The sequence below is a fragment of the Marmota marmota genome, unplaced genomic scaffold, assembly GCF_001458135.2.
Source record: "Marmota marmota marmota unplaced genomic scaffold, marMar, whole genome shotgun sequence".
NCBI classification, from domain to species: Eukaryota; Metazoa; Chordata; class Mammalia; order Rodentia; family Sciuridae; genus Marmota; species Marmota marmota.
In genome coordinates, this window is record NW_026002626.1 from 309,120 (window position 1) to 319,124 (window position 10,005).

General features: G+C 48.7%; 1 pseudogene; it reads left to right on the forward strand.

Annotated features, from left to right (window-relative positions):
- Positions 1 to 348: 348 nt before the first annotated feature.
- On the forward strand, positions 349 to 2,974 carry LOC107160138 (annotated as a pseudogene).
- Positions 2,975 to 10,005: the final 7,031 nt, after the last annotated feature.

A 10,005-nucleotide genomic window follows, 5' to 3' on the forward strand; every position in this document is an offset into this window, starting at 1 on the left:
TGACACCCACTTTAGTTATTTATTTACTGAAGCTAGGGATTGAACTCAGGGGCACTCTAGTACTGAGCTACATCCCCAACCCTATTTTATTTTTCATTTTGATACATGGTCTCACTAAGTTCTAGTCTGGCCTGGAATTTGTGATCCTCGTGCCTCAGTCTCCCAAGCCATGGGGTTATAGGCCTGAACCACCAGGCCTGGTTTGTCACCCAAAGAGTGAAATTGGATCAATCGATTGCCAAAGCAGCCCCTTGGCTGAGTTGTTTCCTCGGGGTGGGTATAAGGTAGAGCTATGGAGCTTGGCTGTGAATGATGTGTTTGGGCAGGGCATTCCCCAAGGATCATTCTATGCAGACTTCAGAGGATAAGCAGTGGGCCCCACCCACGCTCCAGGAGCTGGCAGGGTGCAGCCTGCTGAGTGACAAGTCCAGGGCCATCCTGGATCTGGAGGACCTGCCCATAGAGCTCTTCCCACCATTCTTTGTGGAGGCCTTCAGCAGGGGACACACTGAGGTCCTGAAGAAAATGGTGCAGGCCTGGCCCTTCACCTGCCTGCCCCTGGGGGCCCTGATGAAGATGCCACAGCTGGGGATGATCCAAGTGGCACTGGATGTGCTGGACATGCTGGCTGCCCAGCAGGATTGCCCCAGGTGAGGGGGACCCTGGAAGGCAGCGTCTGGGTGTCCAGGGAAGTGATGGCTGTGGGCAGGGAGAGTAGGTGCTGAAGTGTGCCCAACAGGCTTCCTGTGCTGTCAGCAAGGAGGGTTGGAGAGGCCTTGGCTATGCTGAGCCCCACCTGGGAGGGGCTTCCAGATGTGGAGGTGCTTGTGGCAGCTGCCATGACCTCTGAAGGAGGTTGTCCCTGCCCCTCCCTCAGCTGGTACAGGTGGGAGCACCAGGCTGGATTGGAGGGGAAAGGGATACAGAAAAGTGAGACAGAAGGAAGAGGTGGAGCAGGGGCAGCAGCTGAGAGGTGAAGGAAGGGGCCTCTGCTGTGGTCCCTGCAGGAGGTGGAAACTGCAGGTGCTGGATTTGCAGAAGGTTCATGGGATCTTCTGGAGGATGTGGTCTGGAGCCGTGGTCTGGAGCCGTGGTCAATGCCTGCTCACCAGAAGTCATGAAGGAGAGGCAAACAGTGATGGCCTCTCCACACACAGGGCCCACTCTGCCCTTGAAGGTGTTAGTAAACCTGTGCTTCCAGCAAAGAGCCCTGAATGCATTCCTCTCCTTCCCTTTTCACTGGGTGGATGAGAGGAAGGGTCTGCTTCAGCTGTGCTTCAAGAAGCTGCAGATGTGCTCTTTGTCCATCCATAGCATTGAGAGGATCTTGGAGAGGTTGGATCTGGACTTTATCCAGCAGTTGGACGTGCAGTGTTTCTGGAGATTGTCCACCTTGGCTACTTTTGCTTCCTATTGGGGCCAGATGAGCAACCTGAGGAAGCTCTTCTTCTCCCATGTCTATGTGTCTGCCTATGCTTCCCAGGAGGAGAGAGATCAGTTGATGGATGACATTACCTCACAGTTTGCCAAGATGGACAGCCTCCGGAGGCTGTATCTGGATTGTGTCTTCCTCCTAGAAGGCCGTCTGTGCCAGGTGCTCAGGTGAGGAAGCAGAGGGAACGTTCCTAGCACATCAGAGCAAACTCTTTGTCACATGAAACTTCAGTGGGCACCTGCTGTGTGCCAGCCATGGTGACTTAACATTGATGAAGATGTTAGAAAGTCAATGAAGTGTTTGTTTCACTCTGTCCTGAAGCCAGGTCTCTCATAAAACCCCACACAGAAGCAGAGTCCTAAACAGGGGTCCATGGTCTGGGGAGCAGGACTCTGCTGGGGAGCCTGGTGGGGGGGGGAGAGGAGCTAGTGAGTGGGTGTGAGTTTCCTTCCCTAGGAGGCCTGTCCAGTGAAGGTGGGGAGAAGCAGGGTAGAGGAGAGGGCACTGGAGGAGGAAGCCCCCACACCTGAACTTTCAACAGAGAAGCTATGTGCTCTCCAGCAGGAAGCAGAGGAGCTGCCTCCAATGTCCCCCTGGGGAAGCCTGCTCTGACCTCTGGGTGGTGATTCTGGACTTGAGGGTGAGGAGCAGGGGTGGAGGGTATAGGGTGTGAGCCTCACAGGAGGGCAACCCCAGTTTGTGCTGCTCCATCTTGCCTGGGTTTGTTATTTGTGCATGTCTCACCCTGAACCCCTCTGCTACAGCTGTGGTTTTCTGCTTGGCAGTGAAGAGGGGTGCCTTAGAGATGATGGACCCACCTGGTCACTCAAGTGGGGGTGAAAGTCTCAGCATGAAACAGGGTGACGCGAATGAGCAGATTCTGCAACAGGCAGAGTCCTGGGTGGAGACCATCATCAGAAGGTCAGGGTGACCTTGGGCTTGGGCCAATTTGTCTTCTCCCACCTTGACATCACTCCTCAGAACTAACTGCTTGATCTTTGCTTGCTTAGGCTCCTGAAGACTCCCCTGGAGGCCCTCTCAATAACCAACTGCCAGCTCTCAGATCCAGACTGGAATGATCTGTCGGGGGTCTCCAAACCTCGACCAGCTAATACACCTGACGCTATGGGGCAGCAAATTGAGGAGTTTCAGTCTGAGCCCCTCGTAATTCTGCTAGAGAATGCTGCAGCCACCCTTGAGACCCTAAACTTGCAGGACTGTGGGATCACCAACTCCCAGCTCCAGGCCATCCTACCTGTCCTGAGCTGCTAATCCCAGCTCAGGGTCTTGAGCTTCAATGGGAATGACATCTCCATGTTGGTCCTGAGCAACCTGCTGCTTCACACTTCCAGGCTGACCCGGTTGAGCCTAAAGAAGTACCCTGCCCCTCTGGAGAGCTATGATGCCCAGGGTGCCATCCACCCAGGGAGACTTTTCCAACTCATCGATGAGCTGATGGAGATACTGAGGGATGTGAGAGAGCCAAATAACGTCCTTTTCTATACTAAACCCTGCCAAAGATGTGGCAACTGGTTTTGATGTGGCCCTCCAGTCCGTGTTGCTGTTGGCTGCCTGCCTAGTGGGATGCATATATGAGAAATGTTCTCCTGTGCACTTGAAAATAAAGGTAAGACACTAGTGTCTCTCCAAGGGGAACTAGAAACAGGATGCCAGGGCACTACTTAACACAAGTGGGAACAGAAAAGCTGATGCAGGAGGCCTGGGTCACAGAGGCTTGGTTCCCATCGGGAGACTTGGAAGTGATGGGGACATGTGTCTTAGGAGTCAGAAACAGGAATCTGAATTTCTGGAAGTAGATTTGTGCTGAGAGGTACACAGGGCATGACCCCTGCATGGATGGTTGCAAACGAGTGACTTGGGGAACTTGCGGCAGAGCCTCTGCTGTCCTCCATGGTTTTCAGCTTAAAGGTCAGGAAGATAACCCAGTGGCTGATCAGTGCTGATCAGTGACACTGGAGCTGAGGACCTCATGGCATCACAATAGTGCAGGGCCATTCTGAGTATACCCTCCATTCTTTATTTCTCTCTGGGTGCCATTTCTTCTGATGAATGTGGCTTTTCAGTGGAGTAATGCGCCTGTGGTTGCCCATGGTACTGAGAACACTAACCCCTCTCCAAAGGAGTTTATCTGGGGATAGTATGAGACTACCATCTGAGTTATTCAGGTCATAGTGGACCACAGACCACAGCTTTATCCACAAGGGCTGAGGTTCAGGGAAAAATAGTCTTGAGACTGTGTGTGTGTGTGTGTGTGTCTGTGTGTGTGTTGGGGATTGAACCCAAGGGTGCCCTACTAGTGTAGAGAACTTCATAGAATACAACTTATAAATCCTTGTACAATTTAACAACCCATCAGTCAAGAAACCTAAAGGAAGGTTGGACATGTACCCAAGAGTTAGGTGCAATAGATAAAATTATAAATGCAAGATTTCCTGCAATTCCATACCCCAGCACCTGCCATCTAATAGGCCTGCAGACTCCAAATGGTTCACAGCAGACACCTTCACTCTGCTGTCTCTGGTATCCAGGTGATAAGCAGAGCCAACACTGTTGCCTTCTGAAAACTCAGCAATAAACCCAGACTGGGAATCTACAAGTGTGCCCTGGAACTCCACATCACCCCTCTCAGGCATCATGCCAAGACCTCTCAACCATACAATGTCCTAGAAATGCATCTCACTCAATTTGCAAATGATTTGTTTTATGGTCTCCTACTGCACAGGATTCTAAAATAGTTTTTCTTCACCTTTAACAGTAGGTGGCAAATGAGAGCCATAAGACCTCCTTGGATAAACTTGAGTTCTCTGCAGAAGAAATCCATTATGCCTGGAGCAGTGGCACATGCCTGTAATCCCAACAGTTTGGGAGGCTGAGGCAGAGGGATTTCAGGTTCAAAGTCAGTCTCAGCAAAAAGTGAGGCACTAAGCAACTCAGTGAGACCCTGTCTCTAAATAAAATACAAAATAAGGCAGGGGATGTGGCTCAGTGGTCGAGTACCCCTGAGTGAAATCCCAGTACAACCCCCCCCCAAAAAAAAAACAAAAGAAATAAAGAAAAAGTCTATTATTTAGGTTATGCTCTGGTTATGCAGGAAATTTCCCTCTTACCTGAAGAAGAAAAGACATCCCAGGTCTCCCTAAACCCAGAACTGAGACAATTAAGAGGTTTCCCTTCCATCTCTAAGATTCAAATCCTCTATGATATTGTAACCCAGCTTTTATAATTTCTCTCTAAAAGTTTTTTTTTTCAGTACTTGGGATGGAACCCTGAGGCTCTCTAGCACTGAAATACAACCTCAGTCCTTAATAATTTTATTTTGAGCTAAGGTCAGTTGCCTGAGCTGCTGGATACAATGGCACAGAACTAAAAGCCCAGCAACTCAGGAGGCTGAGGCAAGAGGATCATAAGTTCAAGGCCAGCTGCAACAATTTAGGGAGACCCTGCCTCAAAAAATAAAAAGGGCTGGGAATGTGACTCAGTGGTAGTGCACCCCTGGGTTCAATCCCCAGCACCATAAATGAACAAATGAATTGCACTCGCTATACCCCAGCCACTGGTGATGTCAGAGAAGGAGATGCTGGAGAGTGACCGAGGGACCTCAGGGTCTGGTCCCCTGTTTAGTCCTGAAGGATGGACTCATCACCACCCACACAGAAGCATAGGGCTAAACAGAGGTCTGTGGTCTGGGAAGCAGAACTCTGCTGGGAAGCCAGGTGGTGGGGAGAGGAGCTAGTGAGGTGGGTGTGAGGTTCCTTCCCTGGGAGGCCTGTCCAGCGAAGGTGGTGAGAAGCAGGGTAGAAGGGAGGGCACTGAAGGAGGGAAGCCCCCACACCTGCACCTTGTAACAGGGAAGCTCTGAGCTCTCCAGCAGGGAGCAGCCTCCAATTCCCCCCTGGGGAAGGCTGCTCTTTGCCTCAGGTGTTGATTCAAAGTTGAGGGTGAGGAGCAGGGATGGAGGACTTGCAGATGGTGGACCTACCTGGTGTAAGGCTTACCCTGAAATGGGTGATGTGGATGAGCAGATTCTGTAACAGGCAGAATCCTGGGTGTTGACCATCATCAGGGGTCAGGGTGACCTTGGGCTTGGGCCAATTTGTCTTCTCCCAACTTGACATTGATCCTCAGAACTAACTGCCTGGTGTCTCCTTAAGCAACCCTTCCCACCAGACCCTCTCAATTACTAACTCGCTGTACTTAGAATCAGAGTTGAAGCATCTGTCCCTGTGCCTGGATCTCAGTCAGCTGAATCACATGGATCTTGATGGCATCAAAATTTAAAGCCAGGTGTGGTGGTGAACACCTCTACTCCTAGTGGCTCAGGAGGCTGAGGCAGGAGGATCAGAAGTTCCAAACCAGCCCCAGTGACTTAGATCCTCAGCAACTTGGCAAGACCCTGTCTCAAAATAAAAAAGGAAGTGGACTGGGGATGTAAGTCTGTGTTAGAGCATCCCTGGGTTCAATTCTCAGTCCCTCTTCCTCCAAAAGATGTCCAGTTGAGGTCCCGTGCCCCTCCAAGTTCTGCTACAGAAAGTCATAGCTACTCTGTAGACCCTGGAATTGCAGGACTGTGAGGTCATGGACTCGCAGCTCCATGCCACCCGCCTTCCCTGAGCCGCTGCTCCCAGCTCACCATGTTCAGCTTCTATGGTGCCTCCCCACATCAGTCCTGGAGAACCACCTGCTGCACTCTGCCAGGCTGAGCCAGTTAAGCCTAGAGCATGTGCTCCGCCCCTCTGGAGACCAATCAGTGTCGTACTCTCCATGTTGGTGGTTTGTCCAGCTTTGTGTTAAGCTGATGGGGATACTGAGGGACATTAGGCCTCCCCTGAACATCTGCATCTGTGCCCTCTCCTGTGCTTACTGGGCAGATAGGCACCCTTTAACCTGGTGCAACTGGATGTTTCATGGCCCAGGTCCCTGTCAGGAAGCAGTTGTGCCGCTACTGTGTGACTTCCCAGTCGGGTGCATAGGAAAAGCCTTCCTCTGGGCACTTAGAGATGAAACTTAGCATGTAGCTGCAAATGCAGAGGACACAGAACCCTGGCTTTAGGGTAGCTGGGAAAAGACTGAGGTGAAGGATTGCCCCCTTCCTGGGGTGGGAATAGAACTCAGCCTTCCTGCCCTCTAGGTAAACACACTACCCCTGAGCTGCATTCACAGTCTCAGCAAGTTAGCCAGGCCTTCAGCAACTTAGGGAGAACCTGTCTGAAAATTAAAAAAAAAAAATTGACAGCTAGGGATGTGGCTCAGTGGTAGAGCACCCCTTGTTTTCATTCCTAGTATCAAAAATTTGTTTAAAAGTAAAAATTAAAGGGCTGGGGAAATAGATCACTAGTAGAGAGCCTCTGGGTTCATTCCCCTGGACCACAAAAATGAATGAAGGATGAATAAATGGACTGGGCATGGTAACACATGACTGTAATCTTGGCAGCTCAGGAAGCTGAAGCAGGAGGATTCAAAGTTCAGGTCCAGCCTCAGCAACTCAGTGAGGCCCTAAGCAATTTAGCAAAATTTTCTCAAAATACAAAATACAGAGGGCTAGGGATGTGGCTCAGTGATTAACCATACTTGGGCTCAGTCCCCACTACCAAAAAGGAATAAAAAAATAAAGTTTTAAGGAAAATTAGCATTCAGCAGCCAGAAGAGGGTGGATTTGGGGAGCATAAGACTGTTTACCTGCAGTGATCACAAGATAAACTTTTTCAAGTAGTAGATTTCACATGCCACCTGCTGGTAGCTCAGAACTCGTGGCATGAGTTTTTATAAGCATAATTACCGTTGACTATTTTTCAGTGGTATTTTTCAAAACCCAGTACTGTAAAATGATGTTTGAGTATAAATATTTGTGCTGTGATTTTTTTTTTAATTTTAATATTTTTTTTTTAGTTTTTTCGGTGGACACAAATCTTTGTTTGTATGTGGTGCTGAGGATCGAACCCAGGCTGCACGCATGCCAGGCGAGCGCGCTACCGCTTGAGCCACATCTCCAGCCCTTGTGCTGTGATTTTTTAAATAATGTGCATATTAATTTATTTCAAAACTGTAAAAGAAATTTAGTACTGGGTTAGCTTTTTGTTATTGTAACCAAAATGCCTGACATAATGAACTTAAAAAAAAGAGCTGGGCAGGTGGCACACGCCTGTAATCCCAATGGTTCAGGAGGCTAAAACAGGAGGATCACTACTTCAAAGCCAGCCTCAGTAAAAGTGAGGCACTAAGCAACTCAGTGAGACCCTGTCTCTAAAATACAAAATAGGGCCGTGGATGTGACTCAGTGGCTGAGTGCCGCTGAGTTGAATCCCTGGACCCCCACACCAAAAAAAAAAAAAAAAAAAAAAAAATTAAATGGGTATGAAAGATGCCCACCTGTAAACCCAGGAGCTTGAGGCAGGTGGATCACAAGTTCCAGGCCAGCTTGGAACCTTAGTGAAATCCTGTCTCAAAATTTAAAAAAAAATAAAATAAGAATGGACTGGGGAGTAGCTCAATGGCAGAGGAACCCCTGGGTTCAATCTTCAGTACTTGGAAAAAAAAAAAAAAAAAAACAAGGCAGAAGATTTCTTTTGGCTCACAGGTGGAGAGCCTCAGCCAGGGTTAGCCAGCTCCACTGTTCTGGACCCTGGATGAGGCAGAACAACATGGCCCAAGGGCCTGGTGGAGCAGAGCTGCTCAGTTCCTGGAAACCATAAGCAGAGGAAGCAAGAAACAACCCCCAGGGGCCAGCATGCCCAGTGACCTACCTGCTCCAGGCACACCCCCCCCTTACAGTTACAGCTCAGTAACCCACTCAAATTGTTAGCCCATCCAGTAGATTAAACACTGAGGGGTTACAGCCCTCACTACCTAAGCCCCACCTCTGACCTTGCTGAACTGGGGATCACGTTTTTTTTTTTTTTTTTTTTAAAACGTTTGTTGGGTGTAACCTCCNATCGATTTTTCGTTTTTTTTTTTCAAAACGTGAGCTTTCAGGGGAACATTTCTAGATCCAAACCAGAAGAAGTACTTTCAAATACTACAGTAGGATATTTAAAATAAATGTCTAACTTGATTTGTTCTCTCAAGGCAAACAAGATTTTAAAAAAGTAATTTTAGACATAAATGAGTGAGATTTATTTCTTTAAATAAGCATTCAGAATAGTAAATGTTAGCTGGGCAAGGTGGCTCATGCCTGTCATCCCAGCAACTCTGGGGGCTGAGGCAGGGGGATCTCAAGTTCAAAGTCAACCTCCCCAAAAGGGCAAGGCCCTGAACAACTTAGTGAGAACCTGTGTTAAAATTAAAACAAACAACAACAAAAACAGGGCAGAGAGGGTGGACCAGGGATGTTGTTCAAAGGTAAAATGGCCCTAATTCAATTATCAAAAGGCAGGGACTGGGGATGTGGCTCAATGTAAAGTGCCCCAGAGTTCAATTCCCATTACCAGAAGAAAGAAGAGGAGGAGGAAGGAGGAAGGGGAAGTAGAGGAAGGAGGAGAAGGAGAAGCAAAGCCAGATTTTAAGGACAGATAGTTAGTGTAGTTAGGTAAATTGGGTCAAATATCAAGTTCCATAAAGAAAATGGAGACCATAGTGGGAATGGAAGAAGAGGATATCTGATCTGAGCCTGGGAAACCTGAACAACACCTAGGTTATTAAATGTTAAAGTCCCCAAGGCCTGGGGCGCATCCCAGAGAACTGTTCAGGAAGTAGCTCCCAGCAAACAGGGAGGTGCTAATCAAACCACCCCAGGCCCTTCCTTCTCAGATCATTCCTCCCCTTGCTCCTTCCTGGCCCATCCCTCCACCTATTTCCCACCTTTTGACCTTCCCTCCTGTGTCCCCCACCACTGCAGGATGGAGGGAAACAAAGGACAGGGGTGTGGGAGGACTAAAAGAAGACCTTAGCTATAAAAAAGAGGAGACCCCCCTTCCACGGATTCCACCTTTCGGGTCCCCTTCTTCCTCTGGGGGAAAGTCATTTCTGCTGTCCTTTAATAAAGTCTTCTGTTAAACCATGATGCAAAGAAGACCCCCGACTCCAATTTTAAATCAACTTAAAGCAAGCTTGTATTCTGGCTGGCCTTGACTCTCTCTGGAAACCTGTGGGTTAGAGGATACTGCCCCAGCTCTCTAGGAACAAGGTTTTATAGCACAAAAAGTTGCAAAAGGGGGGGGGTCTTGAAATTACAGTTTACAGGATTTTAACTAGCATAATACAAAGGCAGGTAGTAGGTTAATGATCTACATGGCTCAACATTTCAAGTTAGAGAGTAAATTTAGATCCCAATGTAAGGGTCCGGCGAAGCGTCGGAGAAAGAGACCACCAAGTGACCACTCATGCAATTGGCAGAAGGGGACTTATTGAGGATCCGATTCAGCGCGCTGAGGCTCCAGGCTCACCCAGGAAGGGAAAGCAGCCCAGAGCCCCGAGCAGGGGCTGAGCACTGCTTAAGTACACTTTTTTGGGGAAGGCAGGGATTTTACATACATCACAGTCTCCTTTAACAAATCATCATACATCGTGGGAAAATCAAACAACAATTCCTAAACTTGATTAGTTCATTCATTGGC